Genomic DNA, 21,334 nt, shown 5'->3' on the forward strand with positions numbered 1-21,334 from the left:
GATTTGTTTAGAATTCAAGGCACACTTAACCTGCATGGCTACAACAGCATTCTGCAGCGATACGCCATCCCATCTGGTTTGTCTAGTGCACAGCAAATGTGGGAACTCCTTCAAGACTGTTGGAAAAGCATTCCAGGTGAAGCTGGTTGAGAGAAAGCCAAGAGTGTGCAAAACTGTAATCAAGGCAAAGGGTGGCTATTTGAAGAATATCAAATATAAAATATATTTAGATTTGTTTAATGCTTTTTTGGTTACTACATGATGCCATATGTTAATTCATAGTTTTGATGTCTTCACTATTATTCTACAATGCAGAAAATAGTAAACACGCTTGTCATTTTACTGACCATGCTCCAAAGGCGTAAACAATCACTTATTACGAAGAGGAAAGGAAATTTTCCCCCTGAAGACAACAGATAAATTACTATATCTTTCCCTTCACGTTGCTCATAACTCGGCATAGCTTCTTCCTTTGGATTTAACACGCTATGAAAATCCTGACGACCCCCATAAAAATAGAGTCCATTTTCTAAGGGAAAGATGAAGAATATGTTATTTTCCTGACGGTGGGAAGCGTTTGGATTCACACTGTAGCCCATGAATTAAAAAATGACCTGGTATTGTAAAATCTTGAGCTAAATATGTTAATCTTCTGAGAGATTAAACTATTTTTCACTTTCATATAACAATCTTTGCTACAGTATAACACATGCTGCTGTCAAGCCATTACATATGTATTAGTAATATATTAAAAAGACATAAAAAAAGACATGCATGAGCTGTTGATTAGATGAAAATGCATTAACATACAGTTGAAGTTGGAAGTTTACATACGAATAGGTTGGAGTCATTAAAACTCGTTTTTCAACCACTCCACACATTTCTTGTTAACAAACTATAGTTTTGGCAAGTCGGTTAGGACATCTACTTTGTGCATGACACAAGTAATTTTTCCAACAATTGTTGACACAGATTATATCACTTATAATTCACTGTATCACAATTCCAGCGGGTCAGAAGTTTAAATATGCTAAGGTGACTGTGCCTTTAAACAGAAAATTGCAGAAAAGGATGTCATGGTTTTAGAGGCTTCTGATAGGCTAATTGACATAATTTGAGTCAATTGGAGGTGTACCTGTGGATCTATTTTAAGGCCTACCTTCAAACTCAGTGCCTCTTTGCTTGACATCATGGGAAAATCAAAAGAACAGAGCCAAGACCTCTGGTCTGGTTCATCCTTGGGAGCAATTTCCAAACACCTGAAGGTACCAGGTTCATCTGTACAAACAATAGTACGCAAGTATAAACACCATGGGACCACGCAGCCGTCATACCGTTCAGGAAGGAGATGCGTTCTGTCTCCTAGAGATGAACGTACTTTGCTGCAATAGGTGCAAATCAATCCCAGAACAGCAGCAAAGGACATTGTGAAGATGCTGGAGGAAACAGGTACAAAGTATCTATATCCACAGTAAAACGAGTCCTATATCAACATAACCTGAAAGGCCACTCAGCAAGGAAGAAGCCACTGTTTGAAAACCGCCATAAAAAAGCCAGACTACGGTTTGCAACTGCACATGGGGACAAAGATCGTACTTTTTGGAGAAATGTCCTCTGGTCTGATGAAACAAAAATAGAACTGTTTGGCCTAAATGACCATCGTTATGTTTGGAGAGAAAAAGGGGAGAACCGTGAAGCACGGGGGTGGCAGCTGCATGTTGTGGGGGTGCTTTGCTGCAGGAGGGACTGGTGCACTTCACAAAATAGATGGTATCATGAGGTAGGACAATTATGTGGATATATTGAAGCAACATCTCAATACATCAGTCAGGAAGTTAAAGCTTGGTCGCAAATGGGTCTTCCAAATGGACAATGACCCCAAGCATACTTCCAAAGTTGTGACAAAATGGCTTAAGGACAACAAAGCCAAGGTATTTGAGTGGCCATCACAAAGCCCTGACCTCAAACCTATAGAAAATTTGTGGGCAGAACTGAAAAAGCATGTGCGAGCAAGGAGGCCTACAAACCTGACTCATTTACACCAGCTCTGTCAGGAGGAATGGGCCAAAATTCACCCAACTTATTGTCGGAAGCTTGTGGAAGGCTACCCGAAACGTTTGACCCAAGTTAAACAATTTAAAGGCAATGCTACCAAATACTAATTGAGTGTATGTAAACTTCTGACCCACTGGGAATGTGATGAAATAAAAAAAAGCTGAAATAAATCATTCTCTCTACTATTATTCTGACATTTCACATTCTTAAAATATAATGGTGATCCTAACTGACCTAAGATAGGGAATGTTTACTAGGATTAAATGTCAGAAATTGTGAAAAATGTATTTGGCCAAGATAAAACTTCCGACTTCAACTATAACTGTCTACCAGTGCATCCTGAATATTTACCGTTACCGTAGGGCCTACATGGATAATACACCAGCAAACATTAAATCAAATCAAGCCCATACTTGTTGAGAAAACATCTTGCATTGAAGGAATTCACAGAGCTGGATACATACTAATCAGACTGAAATTGTAATAATGTTTTTTGCAAAAAATATACCAAAGATGGTAATGGGATTAAAGGGTTTATTCTTTCTTTTTTACGAAGGATTATAAACTTCCTCACTGGATTGCGTGGTTCCTAAACCCGCAGCAGTAAGTAATGATTCACATTCTAATCATCAGAGGTTCCTGGCCCCTCCGTAGACACAACACATCACTCCAGTTTTTGGAATTCAGAGCTTCATCAAGGAAACCCAGGCACAGAATCATGGTGTCCCGTGGAAGAGAACAAACGCCTTCCAATGTTCTGATCAGCCGAATCTGAAACGGAGGCCACATACTCATGCTGCTAAACATACCCTTGTAAAACTAACTATCCTGCCGATCCTCGACTTCGGCGATGTCATTTACAAAATAGCCTCCAGCACTCTTCTCAGTAAATTGGATGCAGTCTATCACAGTGCCATCCGTTTTGTCACCAAAGCCCCATATACTACCCACCATTGCGACCTGTATGCTCTCGTTGGCTGGTCCTCGCTACATATTCGCCGCCAAACCCACTGGTCATCTATAAGTCTTTGCTAGGTAAAGCTCCGCCTTATCTCAGCTCACTGGTCACCATAGCAACACCCACCCGTAGCACACGCTCCAGCAGGTATATTGCACTGATCATCCCCAAAGCCAACACCTCCTTTCCTTCCAGTTCTCTGCTGCCAATGACTGAAACAAATTGCAAAAATCACTGAAGTTGGAGACTTATATCTCCCTCACTAACTTCAAGCATTGGCTGTCAGAGCAGCTTACCGATCGCTGCAGCTGTACACAGCCCATCTGTAAATAGCCCATCCAACCTACTTCCTACCTCATCCCCATTTTTGTTTTTTGTTTTTTCTGCTCTTTTGCACACCAGTATTTCTACTTGCACATCCTCATCTGCATATCTATCACTTCAGTGTTAATTGCTAAATTGCAATTACTTCGCCACTATGGCCTAGTTATTGCCTTGCCTCTTACTCCCTTTGCACACACTGTATACCGATTTCCTATTGTATTATTGACTGTACGTTTGTTTATCCCATGTGTAACTCTGTGTTGTTGTTTTTGTCGCACTGCTTTGCTTTATCTTGGCAAGGTCGCAGTTGTAAATGAGAACTTGTTCTCAACTGGCCTACCTGGTTAAATAAAGTTGAAATAAAAATTAAATAAAAAATACTGTGAAATGTTCATTAAACCTACAGGTGTCACAAGGAAATAATACAATCTCTGTCCTCAGACAGTTCCCACCAACTGTTGCTTGACAATACTGTCAGGTTAGTCTATTATTTATAAGGTTTAATATCTTCTAGACACAAGATGTCCCCTTATTTGACTGTTAGTTGAAGTATCAGTGTGTTTGACATTGTCTAGGACAACGAGACATTTAATATTAAAGTCATATTAAACATTCAACAAATGTTGTAATCGTCAAATGAAATGTCACACCATCAATTACTCAGAGATCAAAATGATTTGACGTGAAAAATGAATGAGACAGGACCAAAGCACATTCTAATGGCCGGTGACGTTGCAAAGCTCATGCAGGAATGTCTTACTGAGCGATTGAACTGCTGCAGTAGATTCAGTCACTCCCCACATGCCCTAAAGCTGTTGTTAGTGAGCAACTTTTCATCCACTGACATGGGAGACATTCTCCACATAGTTTTATTCCATTAAAGTGCATCATGCTTTCTCCTTCCAGAAAACTGGGGGAAAACAGACTTTCCTATATACAAGAGTTTATATCAGGAGAGAAATCATTGAGTTGACGTATTGACATTGTACAGCTGGCTTCTGATATTTGGGAAGATACGCATACAGAGTCGTAGTTTCCATTACTTTACTGTTTGAGAGACGTCCAAAAATGGCTTGTTTGCCTGAATGAGGCGGTATATCTACTCTATAGAGGCTGTTTATCTACTCTATAGTGGCTGTATATCTACTCTATAGTGGCTGTATATCTACTCTATGGAGGCTGTTTATCTACTCTATAGTGGCTGTATATCTACTCTATAGAGGCTGTTTATCTACTCTATAGAGGCTGTTTATCTACTCTATAGTGGCTATATATCTACTCTATAGAGGCTGTTTATCTACTCTATAGTGGCTGTATATCTACTCTATAGAGCCTGTTTATCTACTCTATAGTGGCTGTATATCTACTCTATAGTGGCTGTTTATCTACTCTATAGTGGCTGTATATCTACTCTCTGGAGGCTGTTTATCTACTCTATAGTGGCTGTATATCTACTCTCTGGAGGCTGTTTATCTACTCTATAGTGGCTGTATATCTACTCTATAGTGGCTGTATATCTACTCTCTGGAGGCTGTTTATCTACTCTATAGTGGTTGTATATCTACTCTCTGGAGGCTGTTTATCTACTCTATACTGGCTGTTTATCTACTCTACAGTGGCTGTATATCTACTCTCTGGAGGCTGTTTATCTACTCTATAGTGGCTGCATATCTACTCTCTGGAGGCTGTTTATCTACTCTATAGTGGCAGTATATCTACTCTATAGTGGCTGTATATCTACTCTATAGTGGCTGTATATCTACTCTATAGAGGTTGTATATTTACTCTATAGAGGCGGTATGTCTGCTAGACATTTACAGTGCGTCAGAAAGTATTCATACCCCTTGACTTATTGCACATTTTATTGTCTTAAAGCTTGAATTCATCTACACACAATATCTCATAATGACAAAGTGAACACACATTTTAATAAATGTTAGCAAATTAATTGAAAATGAAATACAGAAATATCTAATTTACATAAGTATTCACGCCCCTGAGTCAATACATCACCTTTGGCAGCGATTACATCTATGTGTCTTTTTGGGTAAGTCTCTAAGAGCTCTGTCAAGTTGGTTGGTGATCCTTGCTAGACAGCCATTTACATGTCTTGCCACAGGATCTGTAACTAGGCCATTCAGGAACATTCAATGTTGTCTTGGTAAGCTCCTCCAGTGTATATTTGACCTTGTGCTTCACGTTATTGTCCTGCTGAAAGGTGAATTTGTCTCCCAAATGTCTGTTGGAAATCAGAGTGAACCAGGTTTTCCTCTAGGATTTTAGCTGTGCTTATGTCACGGCCGTCGTAAGAAGTAGACCAAAGCACAGTGTGGTGAGCGCACGTATTCCTTTTATTTAGGATGACGCCGACAAAAACAATAAACAATACAAAAAAACTATTGTGAAGCTTAAGGCTTTAGTGCCACAAACAAAGACAACTTCCCACACGGAAAGGAGGGAAAAGGGCTACCTAAGTATGGTTCCCAATCAGAGACAACGATAGACAGCTGTCCCTGATTGAGAACCATACCCTGCCAAAACATAGAAATACAAAATCATAGAAAACAAAAACATACAATGCCCACCCCAAATCACACCCTGACCAAAGCAAATAGAGACATAAAAAGGCTCTCTAAGGTCAGGGCATGACAGCTTAGCTCTATTTCGTTTCTTTCTTTCCTAAAACCTCCATAGTCCTACTCGGTGTTGTGATGGATTTATCCCCAAACACAACGCTTTGTATTCAGGACATAAAGTGAATTTCTTTGCCACATATTTTTTGCAGTTTTACTTTAGTGCCTGGTTGCAAACAGGATGCATGTTTTGGAATATTTGTATTCTGTAAAGGCTTCCTTCTTTTCACTCTGTTATTTAGGTTAGTATTGTGGAGTAACTACAATGCTGTTGATCCATCCTCAGTTTTCTCTTATCACAGCCATTAAACTCTTAACTGTTCTAAAGTCCCCATTGACCTCATGGTGAAATTCCTGAGTGGTTTCCTTCCGCTCCGACAACTGAGTTAGGAAGGATGCCTGTATCTTTGTGGTGACTGAGTGCAATTAATATCTTCACAATGCTCAAAGGAATATTCAAAGTCTGCTTATTTTTCCCATCTACCAATAGGTGCCCTTCTTTAAGACGCATTGGAAAACCTATCTGGTCTTTGTGGTTGAATCTACCTGAAATTCACTGTTCGACTGAGGGACCTTACAGATAGTTGTACTGTATGTGTGGGGTTCAAAGGTAAGGTAGTCATTAAAAGATCATGTTAAACTCTATTATTGCACACAGAGTGAGTCCATGAAACTTATCATGTGACTTGTTAAGCACATTTTTACTACTGAACATATTTAGGCTTGCCATAACAAAGGGGTTGAATAGTTACGGACTCAAGACATTTCAGCTTTTCATTTTTAATTAATTAGTAAATAATGTAATAAAACATCATTCCACATTGACGTTATGGGGTATTGTCTGTAGCCAGTGAAATAAAATCTCAATTTAATCCATTTTAAATTCAGGCTGTAACACAACAAAACGTGGAAATAGTCAAGGGTTATGAATACTTTTTGAAGGCATTGTATGCGAGTTGCTAATCCGCTTATCCTCACACATGCTAACAAAACACTGTTGCAATTCCATTTGCTGCTGTCTCGGAAGGCGTTCATTCAACCTGAATAAGCCAGCGCAATCATGCAAAATCACTCTTGGTTGAGAAATTGTTTAGGTGATTAAAAAGAAAAATCTGAAACATTTACAGAGTCGGGGTGAATCCTCTGATAGAAAATCTGAGCGGAAAGGGAAAAAAAGACAGAGAATAGAAGTTTAGTGAGTGTTGAATAAATATCGGGTGAGCCAATGTGTTGGGAAAGCTTTGCATTCATTCTATAGCCTCCATCAAAACTGAGCTGAGCATCAAAGACGGGGAAAATTAGGAGTCAATAAAGTGTAAAATCAGTTGAAGAGCCTGAATATGGCTGAATATTATAACCATAGATAAAAACCAAGGCACTCACAGCGAGACGAAGAATTCAATATCTAAAAGCATATCCTCTGAAGAATAAATCAGTCAAGATCAATAGATGCTTAAAGAAACATAAAAGTGCAGCTCATGTGGATTGCTTCCTTGCTGGAACTAATGCACATTACCTCTAAACTTCTGTCAACTTCATAGAGTTCAATAGAATTGAGGGATTAAAGGGGCAATCTGGGATGATTACATCCAGTTTCAGACTTTTGGAGTACATCACTATGTAAATTGCCTTGTGAGTTTAGTTCAACTTTCTTACCCCATCAGAACTAAAAGAAAATAGAGCTTGTTTAACTCCATTGTTTGTGATTAATGTAATTGTGGTGACATTTCTCCAGTCCCATCCCTTAGAAGTTTACCAAAAAAGTGGAGGGGTGGCCAATTAGAATCCCAGATTGTCCCTTTAAAATCAGGACATTTCCTTTACAGAACAGGAGTGTGTTACAGTAAATACATTGAAACAGTACGGTTATAGATTCCCACGAAATTAAAGGGAAATGTGTTTTTTTCCCTCTCAAAGACGTATTGTGTATACACTTCCACTACTAGTGCCCGACGTACTTCATCCATCCCTCAAAGTGCTGCTACGCCCATTTAGAAAATCAAAGAACAGTGTGCGATGGGTCCACTGACACTCGGGGTAAAAATAATGCCGAGTGAAAACAAGAGCATTATTGAGAGAGGAACCAGAACAACACTACGGGCTGACTTTATTCATTTGTCACAGTGATACGCTGCCTCAACTCTGACGCACTCTGACGCGTCTAAAGACAAAAAGTGGCATCAAAAGCAACCCGCTTGAAAACAATAGCCTAGCAATAGCCTCTCTCAGAGACCACCTTTGAATAGTCACTTACCCATCTTAGCGATTGAAGAGTTCTAGAACAGTTACTATATTAAATGGATCAAACACCGTTCAGGGTCATTATACCATTAGTCATTAAACATTAGTTACACCATTATACCACTTGTACAGGTACTGCAGAGTATGGAAGTAGCTTATGTCAAAATATAGAAAAACGTAAGTGTAACACAGTGGTTCCCAACTTTTTATAGTCCCGTACCCATTCAAACATTCAATCTACAGCTGCGTACCCCCTCTAGCACCAGGGTCAGTGCACAATCAGATGTTTGTTTTTTTCCATCATTGTAAGCCTGCCACACACACACTATACAATACATTTATTAAACACAAGAATGAGTGTGAGTTTTTGTCACAACATGGCTCGTGGGAAGTGACAAAGAACTCTTACAGGACCAGGACACAAATAATAATAATCAATAACTTTGCTCTTTATTTAACCATCTTACATATAAAACCTTATTTGTTAATCGAAAATTGTGAATAACTCACCACAGGTAAATGAGAAGGGTGTGCTTGAAAGGATGCACATAACTCTGCAATGTTGGGTTGTATTGGAGAGAGTCAAAGTTTTAAATCATTTTCCACACACAGTATGTGCCTGTATTTAGTTTTCATGCTAGTGAGGGCCGAGAATCCACTCTCACATACAGTTGAAGTCGGAAGTTTAGATACACTTAGGTTGGAGTCATTAAAACTCGTTTTTCAACCACTCCACACATTTCTTGTTAACAAACTATAGTTTTGGCAAGTCGGTTAGGACATCTACTTTGTGCATGGCACATGTAATTATTACAACAATTGTTTACAAACAGATTATTTCAATTAGAATTCACTGTATCACAATGGGGTCAGAAGTTTACATACACTAAATTGACATCATTTGAGTCATTTGGAGGTGTACCTGTGGATGTATTTCAAGGCCTACCTTCAAACTCAGTGCCTCTTTGCTTGACATCATGGGAAAATCAAAAGAAATCAGCCAAGACCTCCACAAGTCTGGTTCATCCTTGGGAGCAATTTCCAAACGCCTGAAGGTACCACGTTCATCTGTACAAACAATAGTACGCGAGTACTATTGTGAAAAACAGAGTTTAAATGTATTTGGCTATGGTGTATGTAAACTTCCAACTTCAACTGTAGGTACGTGGTTGCAAAGGGCATCCGTGTCTTAACAGCGCGATTTGCCAATGCAAGAAACTCTGAGTGCAGCCCAATCCAGAAATCTGGCAGTGGCTTCTGATTAAATTCAATTACATTTTTACAGAACCACTTGTTGCAATTTCGATGAGGCTCACTTGTACAGATATCAGTAAGTGGACTGGAGGCAGGGCATAAAAGGGATACTGAATCCAGTTGTTTGTGTCATGAGTTTCGGGAAAGTACCTACGTAATTGCGCACCCAGCTCACTCAGATGCTTCGCTATATCACATTTGACATTGTCCGTAAGCTTGAGTGCATTTGCACACAAAAAAATCATACAATGATGGAAAGACCTGTGTGTTGTCCTTGTTAATGCAGACAGAGAAATTATGGTCAGTAAAGAAAACTTTAAGCTCGTCTCTCAATTAAAAAACAAAACGTGTCAATACTTTGCCCCTTGATAACCAGTTCTGTATGTTGTAAAAGCGTTACATGGTCGCTGCCCATATCATTGCAGAGTGCAGGAAAAACACGAGAGTTCAGGGGCCTTGCTTTAACAAAGTTAACCATTTTCACTGTAGTGTCCAAAACATATTTCAAGCTGTCAGGCATTCCCTTGGCAGCAAGAGCCTTTCGGTGGATGCTGCAGTGTACCCAAGTGGCACCGGGACAAACAACTTGCACACGCGTGTTACCACTCCACTATGTCTCCCTGTCATGGCTTTTGCCCCATCAGTACAGATACCAACACATCTTGACCACCAAAGTCCATTTGATGTCACAAAGCTGTCCAGTACTTTAAAAAATATCCTCTCCTGTTGTCCTGGTTTCCAGAAGAGGATGTCTTCCTTAATTCACCCCCCATAAACGTAACGGACATATACCAGGAGCTGTGCCAGGCCCGCCAAGTCTGTTGACTCATCCAGCTGTAACGCATAGAATTCACTGGCTTGTATGCGAAGCAGTAATTGTTTCAAAACATCTCCTGCCATGTCACTGATGCGTTGTGAAACAGTGTTGTTTGATGAAGGCATTGTCTGTATAGTTTTTTTTGGCCTTTTCCCCCAGCACTGTCCCAGCCATATCCGCAGCAGCAGGAAGAATTAAGTCCTCCACAATAGTATGGGGCTTGCCGGTCCTAGCCACTCGGTAGCTCACTATATAAGACGCTTCCAGCCCCTTCTTATTAATGGTATCTTTTGCTTTTATACATGTCTTACTCGTCGAAGTCGTCTTAATCCTTGCTCCAAAAACTCCTGTGGTTTATTTTTCAAATTGGCATGTTTTGTTTCTAAATGTCTGCTCAAGAGTGAAGGTTTCATCAGGTTGTGAGATAGTACTTTTGCACATATAACACACTGTGGCTGAGGAAAGGCACTACTCCCAATATAAGTGAACCCCAAATCAATGCAGTTCTCATCATATTTGCACCACTTCGATGGTCCATCGTCCCTATCTGTTGTTCTGTGCTTTCCCGGGTAAGGGGGCAGTAGTTCTTCGGCTGCATCAGATTCACATCTGTCAGTGTCCATGCTAGCTTGGCAAACAACAAATGTAGAATTACTGATGCTAGCATTGGATGTGCTTGTGGAAGCAGAACAACTTGTGTCTTCAACAGGTGCAGGTGTAGTACAGCTGGTAGTAGCAGTACAACCAGTAGAGCTGGTATGTGTCTCTATGGCCTTACTTATTTTTAACCATTCATCAATTTTCAAGCAAATGGAATGAGCAGAAGCTACATTTGGCTACATACGGACCGTTAGTGGAATTCCCGCGAGAGAGTAACGTGATTGGATGTTAATTATTTGACTAGGCTACCTGTATTTGACATTGTGTTGTTATTTCGCTGAACACTAGATGGTTTAATTTTATTTTTGGCAGTGCAACGAGGCTACTCAGGTGAGAAAAAAACCTCTCCCAAATGTATAGCCCCGTTGGAAAATATAAATGGACTGTTTGAAAATGTAAAAAAAATATCTAAATCACATTTTTATTTGCTGTACCCCCGACGGCATTGCGTGTACCCCAGTTTGGGAATACCTGGTGTCACAGATATGACTTTGAGATTACTCCATGCACCTTACAAACATGACTGATTAGCTTTGCTACTTTACATTATTCTGCACCGTTGAGGAAGAGTGGCAAGTATGCATTGTGTGTGACAAATACACTTTGATTTGACTGTATTTTACCAATCACCATAACAAAATCCCCAAATAAAGGGTTAACTGCCATGAGTGAAAGTTAATTTAAATACAAGCGGAGTCAGTCAGGGTTCCTGTTCTTTCAGGCCAGACCAATGATATCAATAGCTGATCTCTTCCACTACAGAAACTCTCATACATTTCATCAATTTCATTTCACTCTGAATAAACTGAAAGTTCTCCAGAGCAGTTATTATTATTTTTTAAATAACGAATTTAGATAGCACACTGTTGGTATGGTACATAGAGGGGTAATCCTATTCTGTGGAGTCTGTTGAATGCTCAGTTGTATCTGAGGGAAAGCAATAATAAAGGAAAAGAGAGGATGGAGGAGATAAAAAAGAATCATGAATTTCATTGTGAACGCACCACACTTTAATTATGTGCCGGTCAAATTTGGTACATGAGGTAATTAATCGTTTCAAGACATCTGACTGAATCTCATGAGGAGACCCATAAGTCTTTCACTGGGAGAATACACTTCCAGGGGTAGAATGTGTTTTGTGATACTATTTCATAGTATCAGAACCAAAAAGTCCATATCACTAATTCAAAGTAAGGTAGACAGTGCATGTAAAAACTAGGTGTCTGAGCAGTTTGTGTCTATATGGTAAGCACATTTTTGACAACGTGACACACAAAGAACCACTTATGACTGAAATTCTGAGTAACCTAAGGATAGCCTTTTTGCACGAAAACCCCTTTAAAATGTAATTGGTCACTGAATTAGTGACAGGGTCTTTTTCACACCTTCCATGGAAAAATGACTGAAGCTGACATCAACATCTTCACACTTATTCACTGGTTAATTCACTGATTTTACTGAGAACTGAGTCATCACAGCACTAATGCTGTTCTGAGCAAATAAAACATGCAAATATTATGACGGCAATTACGCAAAACAAATGTGCAGCGAGAAATAAAAGGCAGACAGACACTGGAGAGAGAATCTTAGTGATTCAAGGTAATGTTAATCCTTTGGAAAACATTTTTCAATCATTCTGTATTTAGGTCAATTTCATTCATTTAAAACTAGTACAGTCGAAAAATGCTAATTAGATGTAAGTATTAACTCAGATGCTGGCCCTTTCCTCATGCTCTACGCTCTCACTTATTCAAGCCAACTATTCACATCTCTCTCCACCCACCTAAATACTTTATCCTAAATGCTCCCCATCCTCTCTCTACCCACTTAAATACCTTATCCTAAATGCTCCCCATCCTCTCTCTACCCACCTAAATACTTTATCCTAAATGCTCCCCATCCTCTCTCCACCCACCTAAATACTTTATCCTAAATGCTCCCCATCCTCTCTCTACCCACTTAAATACCTTATCCTAAATGCTCCCAATCCTCTCTCTACCCACCTAAATACTTTATCCTAAATGCTCCCCATCCTCTCTCCACCCACCTAAATACTTTATCCTAAATGCTCCCCATCCTCTCTCTACCCACTTAAATACCTTATCCTAAATGCTCCCCATCCTCTCTCTACCCACTTAAATACCTTATCCTAAATGCTCCCCATCCTCTCTCTACCCACTTAAATACCTTATCCTAAATGCTCCCCATCCTCTCTCTACCCACTTAAATACCTTATCCTAAATGCACCCCATCCTCTCTCTACCCACTTAAATACCTTATCCTAAATGCTCCCCATCCTCTCTCTACCCACTTAAATACCTTATCCTAAATGCTCCCCATCCTCTCTCTACCCACTTAAATACCTTATCCTAAATGTTCCCCATCCTCTCTCTACCCACTTAAATACCTTATCCTAAATGCTCCCCATCCTCTCTCTACCCACTTAAATACCTTATCCTAAATGCTCCTCATCCTCTCTCTACCCACTTAAATACCTTATCCTAAATGCTCCCCATCCTCTCTCTACCCACTTAAATACCTTATCCTAAATGCTCCCCATCCTCTCTCTACCCACTTAAATACCTTATCCTAAATGCTCCCCATCCTCTCTCTACCCACTTAAATACCTTATCCTAAATGCTCCCCATACTCTCGCTCATCTCTCTCTCCATATCATCATTCTCTCTCTCTCCCTCCCAGGCTAAATCTGCCAATAGTCTCCAATGACAATGTCAGGAAGGGAGAGGGCTAGAGAGCTTAGGCACGCAATATCACACAAATTAACTCACTGTCTTTGTTCCTGTGCCATGCCCTGCAATGTAACTGGTAACATAGACAGACAGAGCCCTCAGTCAACATGTCCCCCCTTCCCTCCGTCTGTCTGGCTGTCACTATGGTTTATCCGGGACTCAACATGCCCAGTCCTTAATGAGGCTTGATTACCTTCTACACCAGCACACAGATCTGTTCGTGCTCTTGCACACTCCATTGTCATGCCAAATAAGTAGCATGACAATTCCATAAGGAGTTGGCAAAAGAGCAGAAACAGACTGGCACCCAGGCTAGGTTACATTACCAAACAGACTGGCACCCAGGCTAGGTTACATTACCAAACAGACTGGCACCCAGGCTAGGTTACATTACCAAGCAGACTGGCACCCAGGCTAGGTTACATTACCAAAAAACGGACTGGCACCCAGGCTAGGTTACATTACCAAACAGACTGGTACCCAGGCTAGGTTACATTACCAAACAGACTGGCACCCAGGCTAGGTTACATTACCAAACAGACTGGCACCCAGGCTAGGTTACATTACCAAACACACTGGTACCCAGGCTAGGTTACATTACCAAACAGACTGGCACCCAGGCTAGGTTACATTACCAAACAGACTGGCACCCAAGCTAGGTTACATTACCAAACAGACTGGCACCCAGGCTAGGTTACATTACCAAACAGACTGGCACCCAGGCTAGGTTACATTACCAAACAGACTGGCACCCAGGCTAGGTTACATTACCAAACAGACTGGTACCCAGACTAGGTTACATTACCAAACAGACTGGCACCCAAGCTAGGTTACATTACCAAACAGACTGGCACCCAGGCTAGGTTACATTACCAAACAGACTGGCACTCAGGTTAGGTTACATTACCAAACAGACTGGCACCCAGGCTAGGTTACATTACCAAACAGACTGGCACCCAGGCTAGGTTACATTACCAAACAGACTGGCACCCAGGCTAGGTTACATTAGCATGAACGGTGTAGATGAGATGATGAGTAGGAGTGGATTTAACACATTCATTTGTAGCCACAGAGGGTTATAGGGTTCACCATGTCCTTACTGAGCCTACAGTATTCCACAGCAATAATATAGAAAATGAACTGATCAGAGTTGACACAAACACATTTATCAGTAAGAAGACTGGAAAGAATCAAGATTTAAGCCTCCAGTACTTTGTGCATTGAGTAAGGCTGATGTAGTAATTCCCAACATACACTACATTACCAAAAGTATGTGGACACCTGCTTGTTGAACATCTCCTTCCAAAATCATGGGCATTAATATGGAGCTGGTCCCCCCTTTGCTGCTATACAGCCTCCACTCTTCTGGGAAGGCTTTGCACTAGATGCTGGAACATTACTGCGGGGGCTTGCTTCCATTCAGCCACAAGAGCATCAGTGAGGTCAGGAACTGATGTTGGGCGATTAGGTCTGGCACGCAGTCTGCGTTTCAATTAATTCCAAAGGTGTTCAATGGGGTTGAGGTCAGGGCTCAGTGCAGGCCAGTCAAGTTCTTCCACACGATCTCCCCCTAAAAAACTGTAAGGACCACGCTTTGTGCACGAACCATGAACCGAACCATGAAAAACAGCCCCAGACCATTATTCTTCCTCCAGCAAACTTTACAGTTGGTACTATGCATTGGGGCAGGCACCATTCTCCTGGCACCGCCAAACCCAGATTCGTCCGTCGGACTGCCAGATGGTGAAGCATGATTCATCAATCCAGAGAACGCATTTCCACTGCTCCAGAGTCCAAATGGCGGCAAGCTTTACACCACTCCAGCCGATGCTTGGCATTGCGCATGGGGATCTTAGTCTTGCGGGTGGCTGTTCTGCCATTTCAGAAAGCCATTTCATGAAGCTCGCCACGAACAGTTCTTGTGCTGACGTTGATTCCAGAGGCAGTTTGCAACTCGGTTGCAACCTAGGAGAGACGATTTTTACGCACTACGCACTTCAGCACTCGGCGGTCCCGTTCTGTGAGCTTGTGTGGCCTACCACTTCGGCTGAGCCGATGTTGCGCCTAGATATTTCCACTTCACAATAACAGCCCTTACAGTTGACCAGGGCAGAAATGTAACTATGACGGTGACAAGTCACTGAGTTCTTCAGTAAGGCCATTCTAATGCCAATGTTTGTCTATGGAGCGCGCTTGGCTGTGTGCTCGATCTTATATATAAATTAACATGATGCAAGTATTTAACCCTGCAGTCCTGATATTTATCTTCATGATCGTAGACAATGAAAAGAGAGTGAGGCGTTAAGCAATGGATAGACTATGACATCAGCCTTGGTACATGCAGACAAAAATCTGGCCATTATCTTTGGAGAACGATCCAAATTGATGATTAAAAACAAGCTGGATCAAAACAAAGTCCAAGCCAAAACTAACTAACCGCGAAACAGGAATTCTCATGTAGTCTCCAATCCACAGAGACATGGATATAGATTAGCAATCCAAGAGCCCACAGATTCTTCTTTATGCTTTTTAACCACCAGTGATATAGTATCATGAAGGCTTTAGGACCCTAATTGCTCTCCCAAGTGGATGAGACATACAGTACCAGTCAAAAGTTTGGACACACCTTCTCATTCAAGGGTTTGTCTTTATTTGTACTATTTTCTACATTGTAGAATAATAGTGAAGACATCACAACTATGAAATAACACATATGGAATCATGCAGTAACCAAAAACGTGTTAAACAAATCAACATATATTTTATATTTGAAATTCTTCAAAGTAGCCAGCCTTTGCCTTGATGACAGCTTTGCACACTCTTGGTATTATCCAGCTTCACCTGGAATGCTTTTCCAACAGTCTTGAAGGAGTTCCCACATATGCTGAGCACTTGTTGGCTACTTTTCCTTTACTCTGTGGTCCAACTCATCCCAAACCATCTCAATTGGGTTGAGGTTCGGTGATTGTGGAGGTCATCTGATGCAGCACTCCATCGCTCTGCTTTTTGGTCAAATAGCCCTTAAACAGCCTGGAGGTGTTTTGGGTCATTGTCCTGTTGAAAAACTGGCTTCTTTGCTGCCCTTCTTGACACCAGACCATCCTTCAAAAGTCTTCGGCTCACTGTGCGTGCAGATGCACTCACACCTGCCTGCTGCCATTCCTGAGCAAGCTCTGTACTGGTGGTGCCCCGATCCCGCAGCTGAATCAACTTTAGGAGACGGTCCTGGCGCTTGCTGGACTTTCTTGGGCGCCCTGAAGAATTCTTCACAACAGTTGAACCTCTTTCCTTGAAGTTCTTGATGATTTGATAAACGGATGATTTAGGTGCAATCTTACTGGCAGCAATATCCTTGCCTGTGAAGGTTGCCTGTGAACCTTTTTGTACAAAGCAATGATGACGGCATGCGTTTCCTTGCAGGTAACCATGGTTGACAGAGGACGAACAATGATTCCAAGCACCACCCTCCTTTTGAAGCTTCCAGTCTGTTATTCAAACTCAATCAGCATGACAGAGTGATCTCCAGCCTTGTCCTCGTCAACACTCCCACCTATGTTAAAACTTCTTATGGCTGCATCCCGCTACCGGGATCGATATGACAGCAGCCAGTGAAAATGCAGGGCGCAAAATTCAAACAACAGAAATCTCATAATTAAAATTCCTCAAACATTCATGTGTCTTAAATCATTTTAACGGTAATCTTGTTGTTAATCCCACCAAAGTGTCCGATTTCAAATATGCTTTTCAGCGAAAGCACTACAAACGATTATGTTAGGTCACCACCAAACCACAATAAGCACAGACATTTTTCCCGCGAAAGATAGCTTTCACAAAAAGCAGAAATAGAGATAAAATTAATCACTAACCTTTGATTATCTTCATCAGATGACACTCATAGGACTTCATGTTACACAATACATGCATGTTTTGTTTGATAAAGTTCATATTTATAACAAAAGATCTGAGTTTACATTGGCGTGTTAGATTCACTAGTTCCAAAAACATCAAGTGATTTTGCATAGCCACATCGTTTCAACAGAAATACTCATCATAGATGTAGATGATAATACAAGTTATACACATGGAATTATAGATATACCTCTCCTTAATGCAACCGCTGTGTCAGATTTCAAAAAAACTTTACGGAAAAGGCAAATCATGCAATAATCTGAGACGGAGCTCAGAACAATAGCCAAATTAGCCGCCATGTTGGGGTCAACAGAAACCAGAAAATACATGATAAATGTTTCCTTACCTTTGATGAACTTCATCAGAATGCAGCCCTAGGAATCCCAGGTCCACAATAAATGCTTGATTTGTTTGATAATGTCCGTTATTTATGTCCAATTAGCTACTTGGTTAGCACGTTAGCGGTAAACAATTCCAAAGTCACAAAGCGCATCCACTATAACGTGACGAAATGTCCAAAAGTTCCATAACAGTCAGTAGAAACATGTCAAACAATGTACTGAATCAATCTTTAGAATGTTGTTAACATACATCTTGAATAACGTTCCAACCGGAGAATTAGATTGACTTCAGAAGAGCGGAGGTCCTCCTCATGTGAAGGCGCGTGTTCAATGCGTGGTCACCTCATGGAAGTGATTACTAATTCCTGTCTCTTTCAGCCCCCCTTCACAAAAACTCATCAATATCTCGCTGTAATTTCAATGAGAGCTTGGTTGAAAATCTGCCACCTCAGAAACAATTCAAACAGGAAGTGGAACTTCTCAGATTTTTGCCTGCCATATGAGTTCTGTTATACTCACAGACATAATTCAAATAGTTTTAGAAACTTCAGAGTGTTTTCTATCCAATACGAATAATAATATGCATATATTAGCAACTAGGACTGAGGAGCAGGCAGTTTACTATGGGCACCTCTGTGCACCTTTCATCCAAGCTACTCAACACTGCCCCTGCAGCCATAAGAAGTTAATGAGAGAATCACTGACATGATGTCAGCTGGTCCTTTTGTGGCAGGGCTGAAATGCAATGGAAATATTTTTGGGGTATTCAGTTCATTTGCATGGCAAAGAGGGACTTTGCAATTAATTGCAATTCATCTGATCACTCTTCTTAACATTCTGGAGTATATGCAAATTGCCATCATACAAACTGAAGCAGCAGACTTTGTGAAAATTAATATTTGTGTCATTCTCAAAACTTTTGGCCACGACTGTACATGTGGTATTTTCTGTATCCAGGCATCAGCATCAAAGCTCGGGGAGCTTATCTAGCTGCACTTGATGATTATAAACGAAGCCATGGACTTCCCAATGAAAACAGAACTAATTAGATAACTGACTGCCCTGGGAAGGACCCGAACAGCCTTCTAGCTGGCATAGCATTGACTTGACTTAGTCAAAACTAAACAGTCTTTCTGATTATACTGTATATGTATCTGCATCTGCTGAGATCAAATGTACCGTTGATTGTTCGTTCCCACAAAGATCAAAGCCTGAGAGTCAGGATATCTTGTTTTTATCTGCTTATTTGACAAGTTCCTTAATGAGGAGAGGTGGAGAGAGAGAAAAGAGAAGAGAGGTGGAGAGAGAAAAGAGAAGAGAGGGAGAGAGAGAAAAGAGAAGAGAGGGAGAGAGAAAAGAGAAGAGAGGGAGAGAGAGAAAAGAAGAGAGGGAGAGAGAGAAAAGAGAAGAGAGGGAGAGAGAGAAAAGAGAAGAGGGAGAGAGAGAAAAGAGAAGAGAGGGAGAGAGAGAAAAGAGAAGAGAGGGAGAGAGAGAGAGTTGTTCAGTCATATTAAAGGATAATAATTGGTTGCTCTCCGCTGTAGATCATGTACAGATTAGAACATGGAGTTTATATGGAGCATTCTATTGTAGGTCCCTGGGGAAATCACTCAACCTATTGGTTGAAACCAATTTCGAACAAACATTGTCTCAGGCCTTGGTAAAGAAGTTCCAGAGAAAGCTATGGAGTATGTTGGGCCAGTACCCGGAAGGTTGCTGGATCAAATCCCCGAGCTGACAAGGTTAAAAAAAATCTGTCGTTCTGCCCCTGAAAAAGGCAGTTAACCCACTGTTCCCCAGTAGTCCATCATTGTAAATAAGAATTTGTTCTTAACTGACTTGCGTAGTTAAATTAAATAAAAACTAAACTTTTCAAAACATTTAGGGCTTCATAATCTAATCACCCTTTTGACAGAAGACATTTAGTATGAGAGAAATGTGATCTTTTAACATCTCTGATACCATCTTAGAGGCGCTGAAATGTCTCTCCTCTGTATTCCGCCCTGTTGAGAATTAGAACCATGCAGGGCAGCCTGGTCGCTAGGCAATCCCAGCGGCCTTCATCCGCTGGCAATATCGCAATTTCACTTCTCATTAGAAGTGTGTCGAAAGGAATTAGAGCTATCATTTGTTCTGTGATGTACAGCGAAGCCATCATCACTTGTAGCTCCTCCTCTAAAGATGGCGGATGGATCTGCTTATCCTTTAGGGTCATATAGTCTCACGGTTTATTACAAGATACCCAGCTTCCTTTCAGCATGATTAACTTTCCAAGATTCCCAAAGAGCCAGGCTCTCTTTGTTGCTTTGCTGGAGATGGGGAATTTAAATCAGCTGAATTTAAAAAAGGAGAATGGAATACGCTTTTATTGTGTTGAGTAGGAAAAATAAAAAAGGAAACATTTAAATCGCTGAAATACAAATCAGCTTCTCACCACAACTGAACTGTCACTTTGTGGGAAGCAGTCATGCAACAGAACTCTGGAAGAACTTTCAGGACAGCAGTCGCTCAGAGATGTTGAGTCACAGGTCCTAGAGGACTAGCTGCCCTGGATCAGGGGTGCTGTCTGTATTTTATGACTTTGCGCAGGGCTATCAATATTTATGACAAACTGTCAAAACTCACAACTCATCATTTAGACAGACGGAAGGTGTGTGTGTGTGTGTGTGTGTGTGTGTGTGTGTGTGTGTGTGTGTGTGTGTGTGTGTGTGTGTGTGTGTGTGTGTGTGTGTGTGTGTGTGTGTGTGTGTGTGTACTGCATACTGACTCATCTACAGTGTTTTCAGAATTTGAGTTACAGCCTGAATTTGAGATTTTGTGTTACTGGCCTACACACAATACCCAATAATGTCAACGTGGAATTATGTTTTTGGATTTACCAATTAATTAAAAAGGAAAAGGTGAAATGTCTTGAGTCCGTAAGTATTCAACCCCTTTGTTATGTCAAGCCTAAATAGTCACAATACCTACTGTATTTATTTATTAATTTATTTTGCTCCTTTGCACCCCATTATTTCTGTCTCTACTTTGCACTTTCTTCCAATGCAAACCAACCATTCCAGTGTTTTTTAGTTTTTATTTTACTTGCTGTGTTGTACTCACTTCGCCTCCATGGCCTTTTTATATTTTATTTATTTATACATATATCTGTTTGCCTTCACCTCCCTTATCTCACCTCACTTGCTCACATTGTATATAGACTTATTTTTTTTCACTGTATTATTGACTATATGTTTGTTTCTACTCCATGTGTAACTATGCGTTGTTGTATGTGTCGAACTGCTTTGCTTTATCTTGGCCAGGTCGCAATTGTAAATGAGAAGGTGTTCTCAATTTGCCTACCTGGTTAAATAAAGGTTAAATAAAAAAAAATAAAAAAAAACGTAATAAGT

At 40.7% G+C, this 21,334-nt stretch overlaps 1 pseudogene; it reads right to left on the reverse strand.

Moving 5' to 3' along the window:
• Nucleotides 1-21,334, reverse strand: part of LOC129820191 (syndetin-like) — a 331,482-nt pseudogene that overhangs the window by 91,274 nt on the left and 218,874 nt on the right.

This window comes from Salvelinus fontinalis, chromosome 22 (genome assembly GCF_029448725.1).
Source record: "Salvelinus fontinalis isolate EN_2023a chromosome 22, ASM2944872v1, whole genome shotgun sequence".
Lineage (NCBI taxonomy): Eukaryota > Metazoa > Chordata > Actinopteri > Salmoniformes > Salmonidae > Salvelinus > Salvelinus fontinalis.